Raw genomic sequence first — 21,980 nt, 5'->3', positions numbered from 1 at the left:
CTTCTGTTTACTGCTCTTGTTTCTAAAACTTTTCATCACTAAACCTACTAGAAAAATCTACAAAAACTTTTCAAGAATTTGTCTCTTTCCTACCGTCACCAACATACAGGGTGGTTTGGATCTGTATTGCTAGCTCATTGCCGTTCCAAAAATTATTATAAACTCTTAGAATCTTAAAAACTCAATTACATACTGATTATGCTGACCGGTTTGCCTCTAAATTCTACGGAGGGGTTGAATGAAGGTGTGGAAGAATGGGATAGTCTACAAATCAGGGCAAACTTATTAATTGCAATGTGAGTGGGGGCCGGATAGTTTGGGAATAGGAAGAGGGAAGAAGGAGAGCAGATAAGCTCTTCTTTCTCAGATTTCAGGGTGAAAGGAATGCACCTGACGCCGGCGTGGCAGAAGAGATCTGCCAGCTTAGTGAAGAGAGGCTGGACAGTGGCTGAGGCTCAGGGCCACTTTGGAGACTCCGCCCAGTGGAAGTATTCGCGCGCTCCCGTGAGGGCGTGCACGCGTACGCAACCGCATCTTGCGCAGGGTCGAGCCTGTCAGGCACGAAATCTCGCGAGATCGGAGACTGGGATGACTGTCGGGAGGAGGGGAGTGGTGTCGGGAAAGGGGGGGAAGCTGGGCAGCGGCTGGGTTCTTTGGCTTCAGATCTTGGAGAGAGAGAGAGAGAGAGAGGGAGGGTGGCAAAGAGAGTGAGTCGGTACCGCCGCCTGCCTGAGGAGAAAGTAGGGGTCCAGCTTGCCTGCGCCCTTCGCGGGCCGAGAGCGCTAGGCACCCGCGAACCTTTGAGGCCTCCCGGCCCCTGGGGACCCCGCCCCGCCGCCGGCCGGCTGGCCCGCGGCCTCTCTTCCCTTTGTGAGCGCCCCCTTCCCAAGGGTGGTGGTGGTGGTGGTGGTGGTGGCGGAGGGCTGTGCACGGGCCCGCCCGCCGAGGGGCCGAGGCGGGGGACCGACAGGGCCTCGGCTGTGTGAGGACGGGAGGCGGCCGAGGCCCGGGCCGGTTCCCCCGAAGCAGCGGCGGCTCCCGGCACTTCCCCGCGCCATCTTAGCTAAGCTCAAGCGCTGAGGGCGCCTCCTCGACCCCGGTCGTCCCCTCGCCCCCCCACCCCTTGCCCCTTGTCGCAGAGCTTGGGCTGGGCGGCTCGCTGGGGCGGGGGGGCGGCGGTGTGTCGCCAGGCCCCCTCCTCCTCACTCCTCGCCTTCCAGCGTAGCAGCTACCCCAGCGCTGTAGGGGGCTGCGCTTGCCTACTCAGCGCCAGACCTGTCGGCGAAAGGGTAAGGGCACCTCTGCTTTGGGAAAAGGAGACTTGGAGGGGGCGGGGAAATTCGGCCCACTCCGGCCTCCGCGCAGAAGAAGGGATGTGGGGGTGGGATGGAGGAGGGAAACGGGGAGGGTCTGTGATACTGTGGGTGGGGTGAAGAAGCTGGTGAGGAGGACGCCCTCCTGTTTCGAGGGGCAAAGCAAATTATATTCCTTTCCTGAGGGTCACCGGAAGGGGTGGTGGAAGGGGATGCCTCAAGGAAGGTGTGGCCCTCAGAGGGTGACGGGGCTGATGTGCACCCCGATTTAAAAGGCGCTAGGTCCCTTTCCCTCTGGTCCCTCTGCTCTTCCCTCTTCTTTGTAGTATCTGTGTATTCTCGGGAAGGGAGTCTACACTGCTCTGGATAGCCTGCTAGGTGGATTTCCCCCTCCTACTCATGAAATCTATACCCCTCTTCTGTAGGGGTGATGGAAACGGTTTTCTCCCCCCTCCCTTCCCCCTACCCCATCCTTTAGTCTGCTGCAGTGCTGCAGAAGTCCAAGGCAGTTTCTTCATACACAGGCCTGTGTGTACACTGAAGGGAGGGGGAGCAGGAGAGGAAAGTAATGGCGCTTCCCTTGGAAAGGTTACTCTTTTTTTTTTTTTTTTTTTGGTTATTAAGTCAATAACAGTACCGCTTTAATACTCTTCCCCTGAGATCTGCCCCTGGGTAGTATATCTGTTCCAGTTGTTATTGTTGGGGCCAATACAACAATGTAACAGAGGACCTGTTATAAGACAGGTCCTCTTGTAAAGGACCCTGTCATGTTGGAACAATTTTAATGTCTTTCTAGGTCTGTCTTTTAAACACTGGATTGACATTTTTTTGTCAGCATATTGGGTTTTAGTTAGGATTCAAATAAGATAACTATACCCTCTACCCCCTAATTTCTTTTTTTTTTCCCCTATGACTTTTGTAGTTCTAGAAGAACTATTAAAGATCATTGCACACAGGCAGGCCTGTCTGATGGACATTCCTTCTCCCTGAGCTGTGAATTTTTAGGGTTAATGCTATTTTGAATAACATCGAAATTGGAAAATTTTGAAAATTATTAGATTACAAATCTTTCTTAGCAGGTGCTTTGTTTCTTAAGGAAATGAAAATAAATACTATAATTTGCTTAATTATGCCATGATAGCATCTATATTCTATAGTCAGTAAGTCTTTTTTCCACTTCTTTTGCTTCATGTCATATTTGTTTTAGACAAATCCTCTTGTCTGGTTTACAGTAGTACTTGTTGGTTTTGTCCTTTAGTAGAGTGGAAATAAGTAAAATAAAAATCTTGACATTCTGGAAGTGTGTTGCCAAGTCTATTTTGTTACCAAAGAGTAATCTTGAAGTCTACTGTTGATACCTTTTTTTCTTTAGTATTTAAACTTACTGATGAAGTGACTTCAGAATGTTCTATATATCAGTATTCATAGAATTAAATAATTTTTCACAAAGCATTGAAAATAAAATACATACAGATCTGAGCTATCTTGATATTTTGCTAACAAGTTGTATTTGGTGTGTAAGCTTCACTTAGTGGGTGACTTATTTTTAAATATCGTACTTTCAAAAACCATCTACAATTTAATGTTGTCCATGAGAGATTTTCTTTCTTTCTTTTTTCCTTTTTTTTTTTCATTTTGAAACCTGTTTTAAGACCAGACTTAGCCCTGGCCGGTTGGCTCAGCGGTAGAGCGTCGGCCTAGCGTGCGGAGGACCCGGGTTCGATTCCCGGCCAGGGCACATAGGAGAAGCGCCCATTTGCTTCTCCACCCCTCCGCCGCGCTTTCCTCTCTGTCTCTCTCTTCCCCTCTCGCAGCCAAGGCTCCATTGGAGCAAAGATGGCCCGGGCGCTGGGGATGGCTCTGTGGCCTCTGCCTCAGGCGCTAGAGTGGCTCTGGTCGCAACATGGCGACGCCCAGGATGGGCAGAGCATCGCCCCCTGGTGGGCAGAGCATCGCCCCTGGTGGGCGTGCTGGGTGGATCCCAGTCGGGCGCATGCGGGAGTCTGTCTGACTGTCTCTCCCTGTTTCCAGCTTCAGACAAATGAAAAAAAAAAAAAAAAGACCAGACTTAAAAATGTTAGTAGTAGGAGAGTGTTAGGCACTAATTTCATTTCTGTCATCTTACTTCACGATTCTGATAACCAGGAGACACATTAATGGTATGTTAAATTAATTTTATTATTTTCCTCAGAAAATGGAATTCTCCTTGCTGCTTCTGATTTTTTATCTGGATTCTAATTTTTAATAGCACTTCTCATTTGAATCTTTATTTCATAGAATAAAACTGCATGTTGTGTGTAGCATTTTTCCCTATATGGCAAATTATTGCATCAAGTCTTATTCCGTATGTTACGGTTTGTTGTTGATAATTCATATATACTAGCAGTATAAATCCAAGCGTACTGCTTAGTAAAGAGTGAATTTTTATCTTGGAAAGACGCAGGCAGAGAGGATTTATCAACAAAAGCTACAAAGCTTAAGGATGTACATGGTATATAGGTGGAATACTTGCTGTATTTCAGCATATTAGAACTAAAAGAGGTACTGTTTAGGATAACTAAAAAGAAACCCTGTTTTCTGTTGCTGCTATGAATTCTGCTAAAAGTGGTATAAATATGTTCATGATCAGTTGGATAAATTCATTATTAAAGAAAAAGTGCCGGAGGGTTATTTCAGCCGACCTCTGCTGTCTCTGTCAGAAAGAGAATACTGAGAGCTCTTAGTCTGGGTTGGTTGATTTCAGATTAGTTTGGTCCTTCTTCTGTTACTAAATAGTTCATCCACAAAATGCAGTGTACATCACTTCCTGTTTTTTCACAACTGGCCCTTTCTCTGGATTCCCTTTTAATGACTTAATTTTTGGCATTCTGATTCTGATTTGTTAATTTGGTTATAATTCTCATGTTTCATAGATAGAAGAATTTCTTAGAGTCAACTGGGTTTAAAGGCTTTGAATAGTGTAAGATTATCTTGACAGTAACTAAACTTCCTTAAGGTTTAGTTTCTAAAACAAATTTAAACTCTGAGAAGTTTTTAAGAAATATAACAATGCACAGGATCCAAAGTATGAGTCAACTGAATAGAAAATAATTACTGTATTTTCTATAATACAGATTTTGGGAGAACTGTGGATATAGCAGTTAACTGAATGTGTGTTAAATGTTAAACAACTTTTCTGAATATCAAGGTATTTACATGATATTTGGTCCCATGTTATGCCATACACGAGGCGTCCCCAAACTATGGCCCACAGGCCGCATGCAGCCCCCTGAGGCCATTTATTCGGCCCCCCACCGCACTTCGGGAAGGGCCACCTCTTTCATTGGTAGTCAGTGAGAGGAGCATTGTATGTGGCGGCCCTCCAACGGTCTGAGGGACAGTGAACTGGCCCTCTGTGTAAAAAGTTTGGGGACCCCTGCAAACTAATCAGTTACAGAATACCAGAAAGACTGCTGCTTTTTATTTATTTATTTTAGAGATAGGGACAGAGACAGGAAGGGAGAGATGAGAAACATCAGCTTATAGTTGAGGTACCTCAATTGTTCACTGATTGCTTTCTCATATGTGCCTTGATGGGGGTGAAGGGGTGAGGACAGGGGGACTCCAGCTGAGCCAGTGACCCCTTGCTCAAGCCAGCGACCATGGGGTTATGTCTGTGATCCTATGCTCAAGCAGGCAACTCCACCCTCAAGCTGGTGAGCCTGCTTTCAAGCTGGCAATCTCAGGATTTTAAACCTGGGTCCTCAGTGTCCCAGGCCACTGTTCTATCCACTGTGGCCTCCCCTCCTTCAGGCTTGGATGCTTTTCACTAACCATAAAGAGGAGTATAGTTTGTTTTAAGAATTTGCTGGTACCTGGTAGGTATGAATTTTTAGTAAAAGTTTTTTAAGGGCTAACTACTTGTCATTGAAATTAGAATTGAGATAACTCTGTGATTCTAATTACCTGAAAATAAATCCTGGGTTTTTATCCCCCCTTGACTGATTTGTGTATTAAAGTCAGTTAATTTTTCCATTGTGTATCTTTTGGTTTTCAATTGTCTGTATTACTTAAAATAATTGTACTCCTACTTTTTATATTAGTTAAGGGCTACTGTTCAGTTCAGGATCATATATGAATGAATCTCTTCCAAAAGTGTAATTTCCATAATCAAGTCTTGCATAAAATTCAGATTGTTTTATTAGAGTGCCAGCATATGTTAATCTGTCTTTAGGTTTCTGTACTTGTTCATAGTTGGACTATTTTTTAACTTCAAATTCTAAAATGTAAGTGAAAAAAGATACAAATCTATATTGTTTCATTCCATTATATTCCATTGTTGGATTGAAGTATTTTTGTTTTTAGTGTTAACAATAAATGTTTAATTTCATTAAAGATGTCTCATTTCTGCTCTGGCCAGTTGACTAATCAGTAGAATGTCGGCCTGACATGTGGAAATCTTGGGTTTGATTCCTGGTCAGGGCACACAGGAGAAGTGACCATCTGCTTCTCCACCCCTCCACCTTCTCTCTCTTTCCCCTTATCTCTTTCCCTCTTCCTCTTTCCCTCTCTCCTCCTCTTCTACTCTCCCTTTCTTCCCCCCTTCCGCAGCCATGGCTCATTTGAGCAAGTTGGCCTCAACTCTGAGAGTGGCGCCATGGCCTTGCCTCAGGTGCTAAAATAACTCTGTTGCTGAGCAATGGAGCAAAGGCTCCATATGGGCAGAGCATTGCCCCCTAGTGGGCTTGCCGGGTGGATCTCAGTCTAGGAGCATGCAGGAGTCTGTCTCTCTGCCTCCCTGCCTCTCATTTAATAAAAAGAAACACAACAACTCACTTCTTTTTTTTTTCTTTTTTTTTTTTGTATTTTTCTGAAGCTGGAAACGGGGAGAGACAGTCAGACAGACTCCCGCATGCGCCCGACTGGTATCCACCCGGCACGCCCACCAGGGGCTATGCTCTGCCCACCAGGGGGCGATGCTCTGCCCCTCTGGGGTGTCGCTCTGCCACGACCAGAGCCACTCTAGCGCCTGGGTCAGAGGCCAAGGAGCCATCCCCAGCGCCCGGGCCATCTTTGCTCCAATGGAGCCTTGGCTGCGGGAGGGGAAGAGAGAGACAGAGAGGAAGGAGGGGGTGGGGTGGAGAAGCAAATGGGCGCTTCTCCTATGTGCTCTGGCCGGAAATCGAACCTGGGTCCCCCGCACGCCAGGCCGACGCTCTACCGCTGAGCCAACCGGCCAGGGCCACAACTCACTTTTTTAAAAAAATCAACATAAATTAAAAAGTTGTGTCGATGGCCCTGCCCAGATAGCTCAGTTGGATAAAGCATTGACCCGAAATATAGGGTTTGCCAGTTTGATCCCCGGTCAGGGCACAGACAGGAACAGATCAATGTTCCTGCCTCTCTCCTATCCTCTCTCTTGCTAAAATCAATTTTAAAAAAATTAAAAAGTTGTGTGGATGGACTAGAAACAGTTATTTTCAATTGGGAAGTATCTGTCAACATTTGGTAACAATTATTTCTATATCAGTCTCTTCCATTTGTGCTAGAAGCAGACTTTTTGTTCTGAAATAATAGTTGAAGGCTATATCTTCTTACCTAGTGACAAAATAAGTGGTCAATAAGAGGTGGCAAGGTTTTTCAAAAAACTGTCTGGTGTGTAAAGTAAGTAAAAGTACAGGTTACCAAGTACTTTGCATAATATATATATATATATATATATATATATATATATATATGGCTTGTTAAAAATGCCAGTGTCAGTGATATTGTCATTTACAGATAACTACATTAAAAAAAAAAATCAGCCAGACCTGTGGTGGAGCAGTGGATAAAGTGTTGACCTGGAACGCTGAGGTCACTGGTTCAAAACCCTGGGCTTGCCTGGTCAAGGCACATATGGGAGTTGATGCTTCCTGCTCCTTCCCCCTTCTCTCTCTCCTCTCTCTCTAAAAATGAACAAATGAAAAATTTATAAAAAAAAAAAATCATTTTAGAGAGGAGAGAGAGAGAGAGAAAGAAAGAGAAGAAGGGGAGGAGCAGGGAGCATCAACTCCCATATGTGCCCCAGGCAAGCTCAAGGTTTCCAACCAGTGACTTAAGCATTCTAGGTTGACACTTGATCCACTGCCCCACCACAGGTCAGGCTACAGATAACTACATTTAATTGGCTTCAAACTTATTTTTAAAACTGAGAAAGAGCTAATTCTTCTTTTTTATTTATTTATTTATTTTATTTTAGTATTTTTCTGAAGCTGGAAATGGGGAGAGACAGTCAGACAGACTCCCGCATGCGCCCGACCGGGATCCACCCGGCACGCCCACCAGGGGCGATGCTCTGCCGCGACCAGAGCCACTCTAGTGCCTGGGGCAGAGGCCAAAGAGCCATCCCCAGCGCCCGGGCCATCTTTGCTCCAATGGAGCCTTGGCTGCGGGAGGGGAAGAGAGAGACAGAGAGGAAGGAGGGAGGGGGTGTGGAGAAGCAAATGGGCGCTTCTCCTATGTGCCCTGGCCGGGAATCGAACCTGGGACTTCTGCACGCCAGGCCGGTGCTCTACCGTTGAGCCAACAGGCCAGGGCCTAATTCTTCTTTTTGATAAAATTATTCAATATGATAGTGTTACACAGATTTAGAAGTAAATGAATTACTTTATTCAGAAAGATATGCAAAATTTAGTTTCTGAGAAAATACTAACAAATAATGGAATGGAGCAAAAATATCTGATTTGCAGCCACCAAAAATAATAAAACCGGCACTCAATATATCTGAATTTCACCATTTATTAGATATGTAATTTGTTTATGTCACTTTTTTAAGCCTCATTTTCCCCATTTATAAAATGAAGGTAGTATTCACTTTACAAGGTTGTTAGGTTTAAATGGGCTATTTTTAGTGTGCTTCAATGCATTATATCTAAGCATATCTTTATAAATTTTTATATATTTTTTATTCATTGATTTGTTTTTTTAGAGAGGAAGGGAGGCAGAGAAAGATAAACATAAATTTATTGTTTCACTCATTCATGCTGTCGTTGGTTGATTGTTATATGTACCCGGACCAGGATTGAACCCACAACCTTGGCATGTTGGGACGACACTCTAACCAACTAATCTATCCAGCCAGGGCCCTTATCTTTATGTTTTAGTTGATGTTTTTAATCCACTCGTGATAGTGGTTATGAGTCTTTAGTTTGTAATATGAATTGATTTCCAATTTATTCTCACTGAGACTGGGAGAGGTTTCAGAAATGTTGATAAACAACATGCTAAATAAAGTAAAGGTTATTCCTTTTTTAAGCTTGGGAATTTAGTGTCACTCAAAATTGGAAAAACTTTTGTCTCTTTGCCAAAAGTATATACATATCCTTGATGGTAAAGACTAAAATTACAAATTAACCTATATGCTACTGGAGAAACTTTATTCTTCATTGTGGCACAGAAATTCTGTATGGTATGTATTAATAGTATTGAGTATATAGTAATCTCATGCTGTGTAAATGGTAGATGATGACTGATGTTTTATCAGGACCATCACATTATAGGAGTATTGTATTTCAGTTGATTTGTTTCTAATGGGTTCTGAGTCCCAGAGGAATAATATAATGTGCCCCACTTTCAGATTTTTTACTTTAAAAATGCTTTTTCTTTCTTTTTTTTTTTTACAGAGAGTCAAAGAGAGGGATAGACAGGAATGGAGAGAGATGAGAAGCATCAATCATTAGTTTTTGTTGCGACACCTTAGTTGTTCATTGACTGCTTTCTCAGATGTGCCTTGACCGTGGGGCTACAGCAGACCGAGTAACCCCTTGCTTTAGCCAGCGACCTTGGGTCCAAGCTGGTGAGCTTTGCTCAAACCAGATGAGCCTGCTCTCAAGCTGGCGACCTTGGGGTCTCGAACCTGGGTCCTCTGCATCCCAGTCTGACGCTCTATCCACTGTGCCACCGCCTGGTCAGGCTTAGATTTTTTTACTTTAATATATATAGTCAGAGGTAATTTTTCTACTATGTAGAAAAAGCACAAATGATTTTTTGTTTTGTTTTGTTTTGTTTTGTTGTGGCAGAGACGGAGTCAGACAGACAGGAAGGGAGAGAGATGAGAAATATCAATTCTTTGTTGTGGTTACTTAGTTGTCCATTGATTGATTTCTCATATTTGCCTTGACCGGGGGAGGGGGGGGCTACAGCAGACTGAGCAACCTCTTGCTCAAGCCAGCGACTTTGGGCTCAAGCTGGTGAGCCTTGCTCAAACCCGATGAACCAGCGCTCAAGCTGGTGACCTCAGGGTCCTGAACCCAGGTCCTCTGCGTCCCAGTGCGATGCTCTATCCACTGCGCCATTGTCTGGTCAGGCACAAATAATTTTAATAAAGAGTAATGAAAAGATCCTTTCATCTTCAGTTTAGGTACTGACAAAATTTTTTTTTTAAGTTTTTCATTCATTCATTCATTCATTTTAGAGAGGAGAGAGAGAGAGAGAAGGAGGGAAGAGCAGGAAACATCAACTCCCATATATATTTGCCTTGACTAGTATACATACTAATCTATAGGAAACTGGTTGGAAAGAACTGCATTCAAGAGTAGCATGGTCTCAGAGAAAAATTAAAATATTAACAGGAATTTTGTTTTTGTGATATATCTTAGATAATTTGGTAAGTTAGAAGAATAAGTTTCACAAGAGAGTTTACTGCTGTATGATGTATAGGAAAGTTGTTAAGAGAGTAGATCCTAAAGAGTTCTCATCAAAATAACTTTTTTTCCTTTTATTGTGTCTGTATGAATTGATGTATGTTAACTAAACCTATAGTGGTAATCATCTCACAATATATGTAAATCAAACCATCATACTGATATACCTTAAACGTATATAGTGATGTATATCAGTTATTTCTCAAAACTGGAAAAATATTGTATCAAGAAAAATTTATTTGTTGGTATGCACTATGAAAACACTAAATCAAAATAGTTATTGATAGAATTTGAGTTTAGAGACTGCCAGTTTAACCAGTAAGCTATGTAGTGTTAATATCAAAATAAGATTTAGTAACAATACGTGTTTATTATATAAGTTTTGAGTGATATATTAAGCACTGTGCTTATCAAAATAGGTTCAGTAATGATGCATTTTTTATTATACATATTTTAAGTGTTTTTTTCCAGGGTTCTTTGCCAGGATACAGAAATGAGTATGACTTGATCCCTCCCATTTTCTAGTTTAATAGGGATACAGACTTGCAAACAAATAAATCCAATAATGGAGTATGAGGTTTCTCAGCAATGGCAATGTTAACATTTTAGGTAGGATAATTCATTGTTATGGGGATCTTTGCTGTGTATTATGGATATTTTCAGCATTATATGCCAGTAGCACTCCCTCCTCCCAGGTGTGATGATCCAGAAATGTCTCCAGACCTTGCCAAAAGTCCCCTGAAGAACAACAAAACCATCTTTGATTGAGACCCACTGTTGTATTGTAGTAGTGAATGCTAAGGTTACAGTAAGTGGAATGTACAGAGAGCTGTTACAGCACAAGTGAAATAGAGTGTAAGGATGTTTAGATGAAATGACCCCTGAGGGAGTGAGATTTTATATATGTCTTGAGGAAAAATAGGAGTGGAAAGGGTATTATATATTAGCATGAAAAATCAGTATCTTAGAAAGTAAAAACTAATAGTTTGTAGCTATTGGCTTATTTATGTGGTTTGGGATATTTGGTAAAATGAAGCTGAAAAGGTACGATGGGGCCATATCTTTTTTTCTTTTTAACTATTTAATTGAGGCATAATTAATGAAGCAAAGTATATAAATATTAAGTGTTTAATTTTTGCAGATATATACATTCATGTAACCACCATGCAGAATAAGGTATTGAACATTTTTACCATTTCTTAGTTATTTCTTGGAGAGTCATTTTTGCTGTGCTCCTGATTGATGTGAAGACCATATAAAAGCAGGAGTGTGATATGATCAGATTTGTGTTTTAAAAAGATTCTTCTTACTGGTTCGCTACCTGGTCAGTGCACATACAGGAACTGATCGGTGTTCCTGTCTCTTCTCTCTTCCTTCTTTTCTCTCTAAACTCAAAATAAACATTAAAAAAATTCCTTTGGTTGTATTGCAGAGAATAGGTGGGCAGAAATTATATGTAGAGAGAATGGTTAAGAGGTTATTAAAGGAGTCTGAATAAGTAGTAGAACATGATGGATTTAAGAGATTAAAGCAGAAAAATGGATGGAATTAGGGGCTTACTAGAGGTAGGGAAAGGATATGTTGTAGATGGCTTTATTTTGCAAGGGTTCAAGGAAATGTAATGATTTGGGCTTTGGTTGGTATGAGGAGAGACCAGGTTATGTTGGTGTAACAATTCAAAATTTCAGTGGCTTTTAATTGAACAGATTTTTTTTTTGTTTCACATGTCTAGTGTGGTTGGGTGGATTCTGTTTGTTCTCAATATGCAATGTCTCAAGTCTGATGGAGGCTCCATCTCAATAGATTATCTCCATGGCAAAGGGAAGGAAACTGTTAATAACCCAATAGCTCTCTAAGTGTTTACCTTGAAGAGGGTCATGTCATTTTGGCTTATTGTTGATTGGCCAAAGCAAGTCATATGACCTTAGAGATTTCACAGAGGGTAACGAAGTACAGTCCTGCCATGTGTCCTGAAGAGAACTGAAATATATCAACCGCCCTGGCCGGTTGGCTCAGCGGTAGAGCGTCGGCCTAGCCTGCGGAGGACCCGGGTTTGATTCCCGGCCAGGGCACACAGGAGAAGCGCCCATTTGCTTCTCCACCCCTCCGCCGCGCTTTCCTCTCTGTCTCTCTCGTCCCCTCCCGCAGCCAAGGCTCCATTGGAGCAAAGATGGCCCGGGCGCTGGGGATGGCTCTCTGGCCTCTGCCTCAGGCGCTAGAGTTGCTCTGGTCGCAACATGGCGACGCCCAGGATGGGCAGAGCATCGCCCCCTGGTGGGCAGAGCTTCGCCCCTGGTGGGCGTGCCGGGTGGATCCCGGTCGGGCGCATGCGGGAGTCTGTCTGACTGTCTCTCCCTGTTTCCAGCTTCAGAAAAATGAAAAAAAAAAAAATAAAAAAAAAAAAAAAAAAAATATATATATATATATATATATATATATATATATATATCAACCATGGTAAATATTTGTCATATGTTGAGTTAAAGCTTATTTAGTCTTTTAAAAATTAAATTATATTGAAATTTATGGGAAGGAGCTTCGTAATAAAAGTCACTGTTTATTGAATGTTTACTGTGTGCCATGTACTTTAAGATATATTTTATTTTAATTTTTTACATCTCTGCAAGGTAGATAATGGCAGTCCCATTTAATAGTGGGGAAACTGATATTCATAAGGTTAAATAACTCATTTAAGATCACATACTGCCTGACCAGACAGTGGCGCAGTGGATAGAGTGTAGGACTGGGATGCGGAGGACCCCAAGGTCTCCAGCTTGAGCATGGGCTCATCTGGTTTGAGCAAAAAGCTCACCAGCTTGGACCCATGAGCAAGGGGTTACTCGGTCTGCTGTAGCCCCACGTTTAAGGCATATATGAGAAAGCAATCAATGAACAACTAAAGTGCCACAATGAAAAACTGATCATTGATGCTTCTCTGTCCCTATTTTTCCCTCTCTCTGACTTTCTCTTTGTCCTGTAAAAAAAAGATCACCTACCAAGTTTGTGATGGAGTTAGGAGCGTGTAAAGCATAAACTTGTACTCTGCTTGGTTGAGTAGTGCCTACTTAGCAGTAGGGTGGAGAGAGGGGGAAAAAAAGCTTATTTTGATTGACTGATCAATCAAATATTGTTGATTAGATTTAAATGAGTTAGCAGTGGTCTTCCTTAAGATTTTTTTCCTGAAATTTCACAGTTTAGACTATTTCATTTTGTTTTAAAGATTAACATTAAAAGCTGCTTTTTTTTAAAATCCATGAATTCTGTTTTTGACCACCTTCTGATTTTTGCCTATATTGCTCTACTGAACCTGTTCTCTAAGGCTACCTGTTTATTATAAATATTTGAGTCTGAGAATCTTTCATCATTTCTTTGTACATAATTTACTTCTCTATTACTTTCTTAGAATTTCCTTTCAGGTTTGTGAATTGCTAGTAATGAGGGTGTTGGTAAATAGAATAAGTGGGAGTCTGGCTGTTTGGGACAGAAAGTCAAGTAGAAGGCTGAGGTAGAAATTTGTAAGAAAATTTTTGTAAGAAAATCTTAGGAAAAATTAAGGAAATAATAAGTCTGATTTGTAAAACTGCCTTCTTACCTCTCTTGGAAGGAAAAGGCTTATCTTTGAGTGGCTGACAGTACTTTGGTACGAAGTTACTGGGCAGAGCTAAGGCTCTCTATAATAGAGAAGTCCAGTGAGAAAGAAATACAATGGGCAGAGCTAAGGCTCTTTATAATAGAGAAGTCCAGTGAGAAAGAAATAAGTTTGTCAAACAAAGCATTTCCATGGTTGGTTTATGGAAAATCAGCAGCTTTTGCCTTAAAAATTAGAAAGGCCTTAACTAATGGAAAAAAGTTAAATTATTTAGATTGCTATAACTATACATAGTATAAAATTCAAAAGATACAAAATATTATAACATGAAAAGTAAATTATTCTGTCACAGCTGTCCTCTGCCCACCCTGTACCACTTCCTGTTAGCAATCACATTTCTTCCTGTTGGCAATAAATATTTGAATGATGGATTAGGCATACAGGGGAAATCCTCAGTATGTATGTCTGCAGAAGAACAGTAAACATTTATGAGCACTTTATCAAAAATTTCAGAGGGAGAGACATGAAAAAGTAACAAAGTAACTGGTGCACATGACTAATTTAGGATATGTAACTGTTACTGGTATTTTCCTTACTTAGTAATTTAGTGTGTGTAAAAAATGTAAAAAAAAATTTCTTTTCTTTTCTTTTTTAAGATTTATTGATTTTACAGAGAGAGGAGAGACAGGTATGGAAGGTGAGAAGTATCAACTCATGGTTGCTTCGCTTTAGTTGTTCATTGATTGTCGTATGTGCCTTGACCAGGTAGCCCAGGGATTTGAACCTGTTGCCTCAGCAATTCCGTGTCAAAGCTCTATCCACTGTGCCACCACAGGTCAGGCTAAAAAAAATTTCTAAGACCATAAATCTACTTGTGTCCTTAGTCTTCCTGACCCTATTTTCTTTTTAATATCTGAAGTGTCTAAAACATCCGTTTGTTTATAGGATTTTCAGGAAATAGAACTCTGAATTTAGAGAAAGATTGTCCCTGTTAGCAAAGCACTATGTTCAAAGTGCTAGGGGAAAAGGTGTTCATGAAAGGCACCTTCAGAATTCACAAATGAAAGAAATTCATGTGTGGTCCTTTATGTCTTCTACTTCCTTATAATGTTTAAACACCTTCCTTTTTTTTTTTTTTTTTTTTTTTTTTTGAGAGGGAGACAGACAGGAATGAAGAGAGATGAGCCAACCAGCTAGGGCTGGATTTGATCAGTTTCTCTATTAATCTTTTTTTTCTGTCACAGTTGCCTCTGGTGTGTGGCAATTTCTCAGTCCTTTCTGTCCTTGTTTTTCATGACCTTGAAAGTCTTGAGGTGTATTGGCTAGCCTCAAGAATGTTGCCCAGTCTAGGTTTGTCTGATGTTTTTCTCATGATTAGAGGTTTTGTGGAAGAGTATCAGAGAGGTGTAGTGCCTTTCTCGTCACATGTAGGAGGTACATGATATCCACATTGATGATGATGTTAGTTAGCCTTTCTCACTTGGTTAGTGTAATGTTAACAGTTTCGCCACTGTAAAGTTACAATTTTCCCTTTTCCTACCTTCTTTGGAAGTGAGACATTAAGTCTAGTCCATGCTTGACATGGAGAAGAGACTCCTTTAATTTAGATTTGCACTTCTTTATGTCTGTTCATGCACTTTTGTGCTGTCTATATCTTTTATTTAGTGTCTTTTCAAATTATTTGCCCCTCCCATCCATTTTAAAATTGGAGCTGTTTGTTATTGTTTAGTTGTAAATTCTATATATATTCAGGATATTTGTCCTTTTTAGATTCATGTTTTGCAAATATTTTCTCTCAGTCTGTGACTTGTCTTTTATTTTTTTAATAGCATCTTCCAAAGAATAGTTTTCAATTTTGATGAAATCTAGTTTATCAGTTCTTATTTTTTTTAATGATTGTGCTTTTTTTTTAAAAAATAAAGATTTTATTTATTCATTTTAGAGAGGAGAGAGAAAGAGAGAAGGGAGGAAGAAAGGGGGGAGGAGCAGGAAGCATCAACTCCCACTTGTGCCCTAACCAGGAAAGCCCAGAGTCCCAAACCTTCAACCCTAGAGTTCCAGGTCGACGTCTCATCCACTACGCCCCACAGGCCAGACATTTTTCATTTTATATTTAAGAAATATTTTGCATAAACCAAGGTTACAAAACATTTGTGTCTTATATTTTTTTATAGAAGTCTTAAAATTTTAGATTTTACATTTAGGTCAGTTGTTTTGGGTGAGTTTTTGTTTAAGGGTAAGGTGAGAGGTTTTTTGTTTTTAGCACATTTCATACTGTTTAATGAAAAGACTGTCCTTTCTCCATTGAATTATCAATTACAATTACACCTTTGTCAAAAAGCAATCGACCACATATGTGTACTCACCTTGCTTCTGTCTCTGTTCATTAATCCGTGTTTCTATCCTTATACCAATACCACACTATCTTGATGACTATAATTTTATATTGTCTTGAATTCAGTTAGCATGTGTCCTCCCTTGATTCTATTCAGAATTGCTTTGATATTCTAGGTGCTTTGCTTTTTTTAATATAAGCTTTAGAATCAATTTGTCAGCTTGTACAAATTGACTACTGTTTTTTTTTAGATTAGGTTGAATCTGGATAATATGTGGTTGCATTGACATCTTAACAATATTGAGTCTCCTAATCTACAAATAGGATATTTAGCTTTCCATTTTTTTTGGATCATCTTTGATTTCTGTCATCAGTGTTTTGTGGTTATCAGCATAAAAATCTTGCACATATTAAATTTATCCCTAAATATTTAATGATTTCTGATATTATTATAGATGTTATTTTTTTCTCCAAATTTCAGTTTCATTACTATAGTAGTATATAAAAATACAATTGATTTTGTATATTGACTTTGTATTCTGTAACCTTAATAAAGTCACTTCTTCTAGTAACTATCTGCAAATTATTTGAGATCTTCTGTGTAGGCAGTTATATTTATGAATAAAGAATTTTGTTTCTTCCATTTCAGTCTGAATATCTTTTCTTTATTTTCACCTTATTGCACTGGTACAATCTTGAATAGGTGTGGTGAGTGGATATCCCTGTCTTGTTTCTCATTATGGTGAAAGTATTTCATCTTTCATCATTACATGTAATTATTAACTGTATGGTTATTTTTTAAAGATTTTATTTATTCATTTTAGAGAGGGAAGAGAAAGAGAGTAAGAGAGAGAGAAAAGTGGGGGAAGAGCAAAAAGCATCAATTCCCATACGTGCCTTGACCAGGCAAGCTCAGGGTTTTGAACTGGCGACGTCAGCATTCCAGGTCAACACTTTATCCACTGTGCCGCCACAGGTCAGGCTAATTCTAGGGTTCTTTTGGATATTCTTTATCAGGTCAAGAAAGTTCCTTTTATTTTCAATTTTTAAAAAGTTTTTGTCATGAATGAATTGAACACTGTCAAATGCTTATTTATTTATATATTTTATTTAGTGAAAGGAGGGGAGGCAGAGACAGACTCCCCACATGTGCCCTGACCGGAATCCACCTGGCAAGCCTACTAGGGGGCAATGCTCTGCCCATCTGGGGCCTTTGCTCTGTTGCAACTAGAGCCATTTTTTAGCACCTGAAGTGGAAGCCATAGAGCTATCTTCAGTGCCCAGGGCCAACTCGCTTCAATTGAGCTGCAGGAGAAAAGAGAGAGAGAGAGAGGCAGAGAGAGAGAGACAAGCGAGAGGAGAAGCAAATGGGTGCTACTCCTGTGTGCCCTGGCCAGAAATCAAACCCAGAACATCCACACCCCAGTCTGACGCTCTACCCCTGAGCCATCCAGCCAGAGCCCCCTTTTTTTTTGCATCTACTGAAATATGTTTTGCTTTTTTAGTCTAATGAATTATATTGATTGATTTTTAACCCTGTGGTAAATTCTACTTGCTCATGATATTTTATTATTTTCATAAAGTGCTGAATTCTGTTTGCTATTACTTTTTTCAGAGTTTTGCACTTCTATCCATGCGGATATTGGTCTGTAGTTTTTTTGTTAATACTGGTTTTGGTATCATGGTATTTTGGCAATGAAATAAGTTGGTAAGTGTTTATATGCTTGAAGAGTTTATGTAGAATTGATGTTATTTCTTTTTTAAATATTTGGTACAGTTTGCTAGAGAAACCATCTGGGCCTGTAGTTTTCCTTTTTTTTTTTTAAGTGAGAGTCAGGCAGACAGAAAGGGAGAGAGATGAGAAGCATCAACTCATAGTTGGGGCACGTTGTTCACTGATTGCTTTCTTGTTGCGACACCTTAGTTGTTCATTGATTGCTTTCTCATATGTGCCTTGACCATGGGGCTACAGCAGACTGAGTAACCCCTTGCTTAAGCCAGCGACCTTGGGTCCGAGCTGGTGAGCTTTGCTCAAACCAGATGAGCCTGTGCTCAAGCTGGCAACCTCGGGTCTTGAACCTGGGTCCTCCACATCCCAGTCCGACGCTCTATCCACTTCGCCACTGCCTGGTCAGGCTGGGCCTGTAGTTTTCTTTGTGAGAGTCTTTTTTTTTTTTTTCTTTTTTCTGAAGTTGGAAACAGGGAGGCTGTCAGACAGACTCCCGCATGTGCCCGACCGGGATCCACTCGGCATGCCCACCAGGGCGCGATGCTCTGCCCATCTGGGGCGTTGCTCTGTTGAAACCAGAGCCATTCTAGAGCCTGAGGCAGAGGCTATAGAGCCATCCTCAGCGCCCAGGCCAGCTTTGCTCCAATGGAGCCTTGGCTGCGGGAGGGGAAGAGAGAGACAGAGAAGAACAAGAGGGGAAGGGGTGGAGAAGCAGATGGGCGCTTCTCCTGTGTGCCCTGGCTGGGAATCAAACCCGGGACTCCTGCACGCCAGGCCGACGCTCTACCACTGAGCCAACTGGGCAGGGCCTTTGTGAGAGTCTTAACTACAAAATCAGTTTTATTTATTTATTTTTTAGAGAGAGAAACAGACAGACATGAAAGGAGAGAGATGAGAAGCATCAACTCGTAGTTGTGGACCTTTAGTTGTTGATTGATTGCTTTCTCATATGTGCCTTGACCAGCAGGTTCCAGTCCAGCCAGTGACTCTTTGCTCAAGCTATCGACCTTGGGCTCAAGCCAGTGACCATGGAATCATGTCTATGAGCCTGTGCTCAAGCCAGTGACCTCAGGGTTTCGAACCTGGGAAATAAGCGTCCCAGGTTAACGCTCTATCTGCTGCGTGCCACCACTGGTCTCAAGTTGCCCTATGTCCTTAGTCTCCTTTAATCTCTAGAACATTTCCCTGGCTGTTCTTTTATTTTTATTTTTTGTCTTTCATGAGATTTTAAAGAATTCTGGTTAGTTGTTTTGTGACTACTTTCTGTTTTGACAGAAAATCGCCTCTGTGAGTCTAGTGTGGAGTTGCAGATATCTAAGTAATCTATAAATAGTGTGGAGTTGTAAATATCTAAATTGTTTGAGTCTTTTTTCTGTCCCCCAAAGCTTTGACCAAGTAATTTATTAGAAGAATGTTTTTCAGTGTTTGCATGAAAATTTGAAAAATTTAGCCAAAAAAAAAAAATCTCTCCTTGCAAAGTTGCAACACTTACAGATTTCTGAGTTATGATATAAAACTTAAAAAATTCCTGTTTAGCCTGACCGATGGTTGCACATTGACTAGAACGTTAATCTGGACGCTGAGATTCCAGGTTTGAAACCCCGAGGTCACTGGCTTGAGTGTAGGCTTATCCAGCTTGAGCTCAGGCTTGCTAGCTTGAGTGTGGGGTTGCTGTCTTGAGCACAGGATTATCGACATGATCCCATGATTGCTGGCTTGAGCACGGGGTCACTGGCTGGAGCTCCCTGTCCAGGACATATAATAGAAACAATCAGTGAACAACTGAAGTGCCACAACTGTGCAACTACAAGCTGATGCTTCTCATTTCTCCCTTCCTGTCTGTCTGTTTCTGTCTCTTGGGGGCTGGGGGATGGGGGCAGAATCCGTGATCATTTCTACCTTGCGTTTAAGTTTCTGACATTTTCAGGAATGTCACAATTCTGTTACATATTTATTTGCATTTTAAAAATTCACACAAACTACATTCATTGAAAGCAAAATAAACTAGAAATATTGATAGCAAAATGAAAAAAATAGGTTTATAAATCCTAGTATTCACGTATAACAACTGTCAACATTGTGATCTACACCCTTCCAAACTTGAGGGAACAAGAGTGTGTGAAAGAGCCTGACCAGGCAGTGGCGCAGTGGATAGCGCGTTGTCCTTGGATGCGGAGGACCCAGGTTTGAAACCCTGAGGTTGCCAGCTTGAGCGCGGGCTCATTAGCCTGAGTGTGGGGTTGCTGGCTTGAGCATAGGATCATAGACATGACCCTATGGTTGCTGGCATAAGCCCCAAAATCACTTGCTTGAAGCCTAAGGTCGCTGGCTTGAACAAGGGGTCACTAGCTCTGCTGTAGCCTCCCCCTCCCGTCTACCCCGTCAAGGCACATATAAGAAAGCAATCAATGAATAATTGAGGTGCCACAACAAATTGATGCTTCTCATCTCTCTCCCTTCCTGTCTATCCCTACTGCCTGACTCTCTCTCTTTCTCTCTCTCTCTCTCTCTGTCAAAAAAGAGTGTGTGAGAGAAACCTTAAAAGAATTTGGATCATTTTAACACTACTGCAGCTTGTTGTTCCCTCCTGTAATAGTGGTTACATTATTAAACAGTGGAAGAATGGAAAATTAGAGGTGCCATATGATCTTATCAAAGGGAAACAACTGGAAATAGAGGCTCTTGTCTTATCAGTTATAATTTAGATACGAAGTATTGTAAATAATTTTTAATGGTTATATGAACTACTTTTCTAATTCTCAGAATCTCTGTTGATGGGGTAGGGGAATCAATACAAGAGAAGTGAGTACTTACAGAAAGTTGCAGATTATGAAAAGATTAAACTTAATCTGGTACTAAGTTTCATGTAAATACATATTGCCACAAAGTGAAATTTTTCATACTTTAATTTTAACTTTGCTTTTTAAATAGGTAGAATATTCATCATTCAAATATAGAAAATGGACAGTGAAAAGTCTTCCTCCCACTTTCGAGTCCCTTCATCAGAGGCCACTAGTGCTTACTAGTTTCTAAGTATCTTTCTAGAGATAGTTTTTAAAGTAGTACAAAAAATAATTGCTACTTAAGAAATGCAGAGGCCTGACCTGTGGTGGCACAGTGGATAAAGTGTCGACCTGAAATGCTAAGGTCCCTGGTTTGAAATGCCAGGCTTTCCCGGTCAAGGCACATATGGGAGTTGATGCTTCCTGCTCCTCTCCACTTCTCTCTTCTCTCTCTCTCTTTCTCTGTCTCTCTCCTCTCTAAAATAAATAAATAAAATCTTAAAAAAAAGAATGCAGAAAAAAAGTTCAGAAAAAAGGTTCTCTTTATAGCCTTTAAAATACCTGATTTAGGTCATTAGGTGAAAGGTATAAAGTGTATCTCTTTTCTGTTGAAAATACTACAATTAAATTCTGATACTAACCACCTGGAGGTGAGATTCCACAAGTTTAAATGTATGCTTCTCAACAAGACTTCTCTTACTTCAGATGTCAGTTGCAAGTTCTTGGAGTCCCCAGACCACTTACACTTCTGACCAACAGGCTACAGATCCAAGGTGTTTACATGACTCATCTCAGGTTTAATAATTTGTAAGAATGAATCAAAGTCCCAGGAAACTGCTATACTTACAGTTTTATTATAAAGGATTCAAATCAGGACCAGCCGAATGAAGAGACACATAGGGCCAAATCTGGGAGGGATTTAAATATAGAACTTATACTTTCCTCTCCCTATGGAATCAGGAAGTATTAACCAGGAAACTCACTTGTCCAGAGTATTAATTGAGATTTTAATATGTAGGCATTATTGCCAGATTTAATATGTAGGCAGTGCATTAGCCTCCTGAATAAGAAAGACACTTACTACTTTGTTATTAAATTCCAAGGTTTAGAGCAGGGGTCCCTAAACTACGGCCCGCGGGCTGCATGCACCCCCCTCTAGCCATTTATCCGGCCCCCACCGCACTTCCGGAAAAGGCACCTCTTTCACTGGTGGTCAGTGAGAGGAGCATAGTTCCCATTGAAATACTGGTCAGTTTGTTGATTTAAATTTACTTGTTCTTTATTTTAAATATTGTATTTGTTCCCGTTTTGTTTTTTTACTTTAAAATAAGATATGTGCAGTGTGCATAGGGATTTGTTCATAGTTTTTTTATAGTCCGGCCCTCCAATGGTCTGAGGGACAGTGAACTGGCCCCTTGTGTAAAAAGTTTGGGGACCCCTGGTTTAGAGTATCCCCTCCTAGGAACCAGGGGAAACAGCCAGTCAAATTCTTTATTATATAACAGTCATAGTCTCCCAGTATCCATCCTCAGACGCAAGCCCCAGTATCAGCTTTCAAAATTATCTTT

General features: G+C 40.9%; 1 protein-coding gene across 1 annotated transcript in view; it reads left to right on the top strand.

Moving 5' to 3' along the window:
* Positions 1 to 604: 604 nt before the first annotated feature.
* The window catches only part of TAOK1 (TAO kinase 1), a 168,800-nt gene continuing 147,424 nt past the window's right edge, over positions 605 to 21,980 (top strand). Inside the window, exon 1 of the mRNA XM_066263155.1 lies at positions 605 to 1,289. The gene's annotated coding sequence lies outside the window, so the exon portion shown is untranslated. The remainder of the gene's footprint in view (positions 1,290 to 21,980) is intronic.

The sequence above is a fragment of the Saccopteryx bilineata genome, chromosome 2 (assembly GCF_036850765.1).
Source record: "Saccopteryx bilineata isolate mSacBil1 chromosome 2, mSacBil1_pri_phased_curated, whole genome shotgun sequence".
Lineage (NCBI taxonomy): Eukaryota > Metazoa > Chordata > Mammalia > Chiroptera > Emballonuridae > Saccopteryx > Saccopteryx bilineata.
This window is presented reverse-complemented; position numbering and strand designations above follow the sequence as displayed.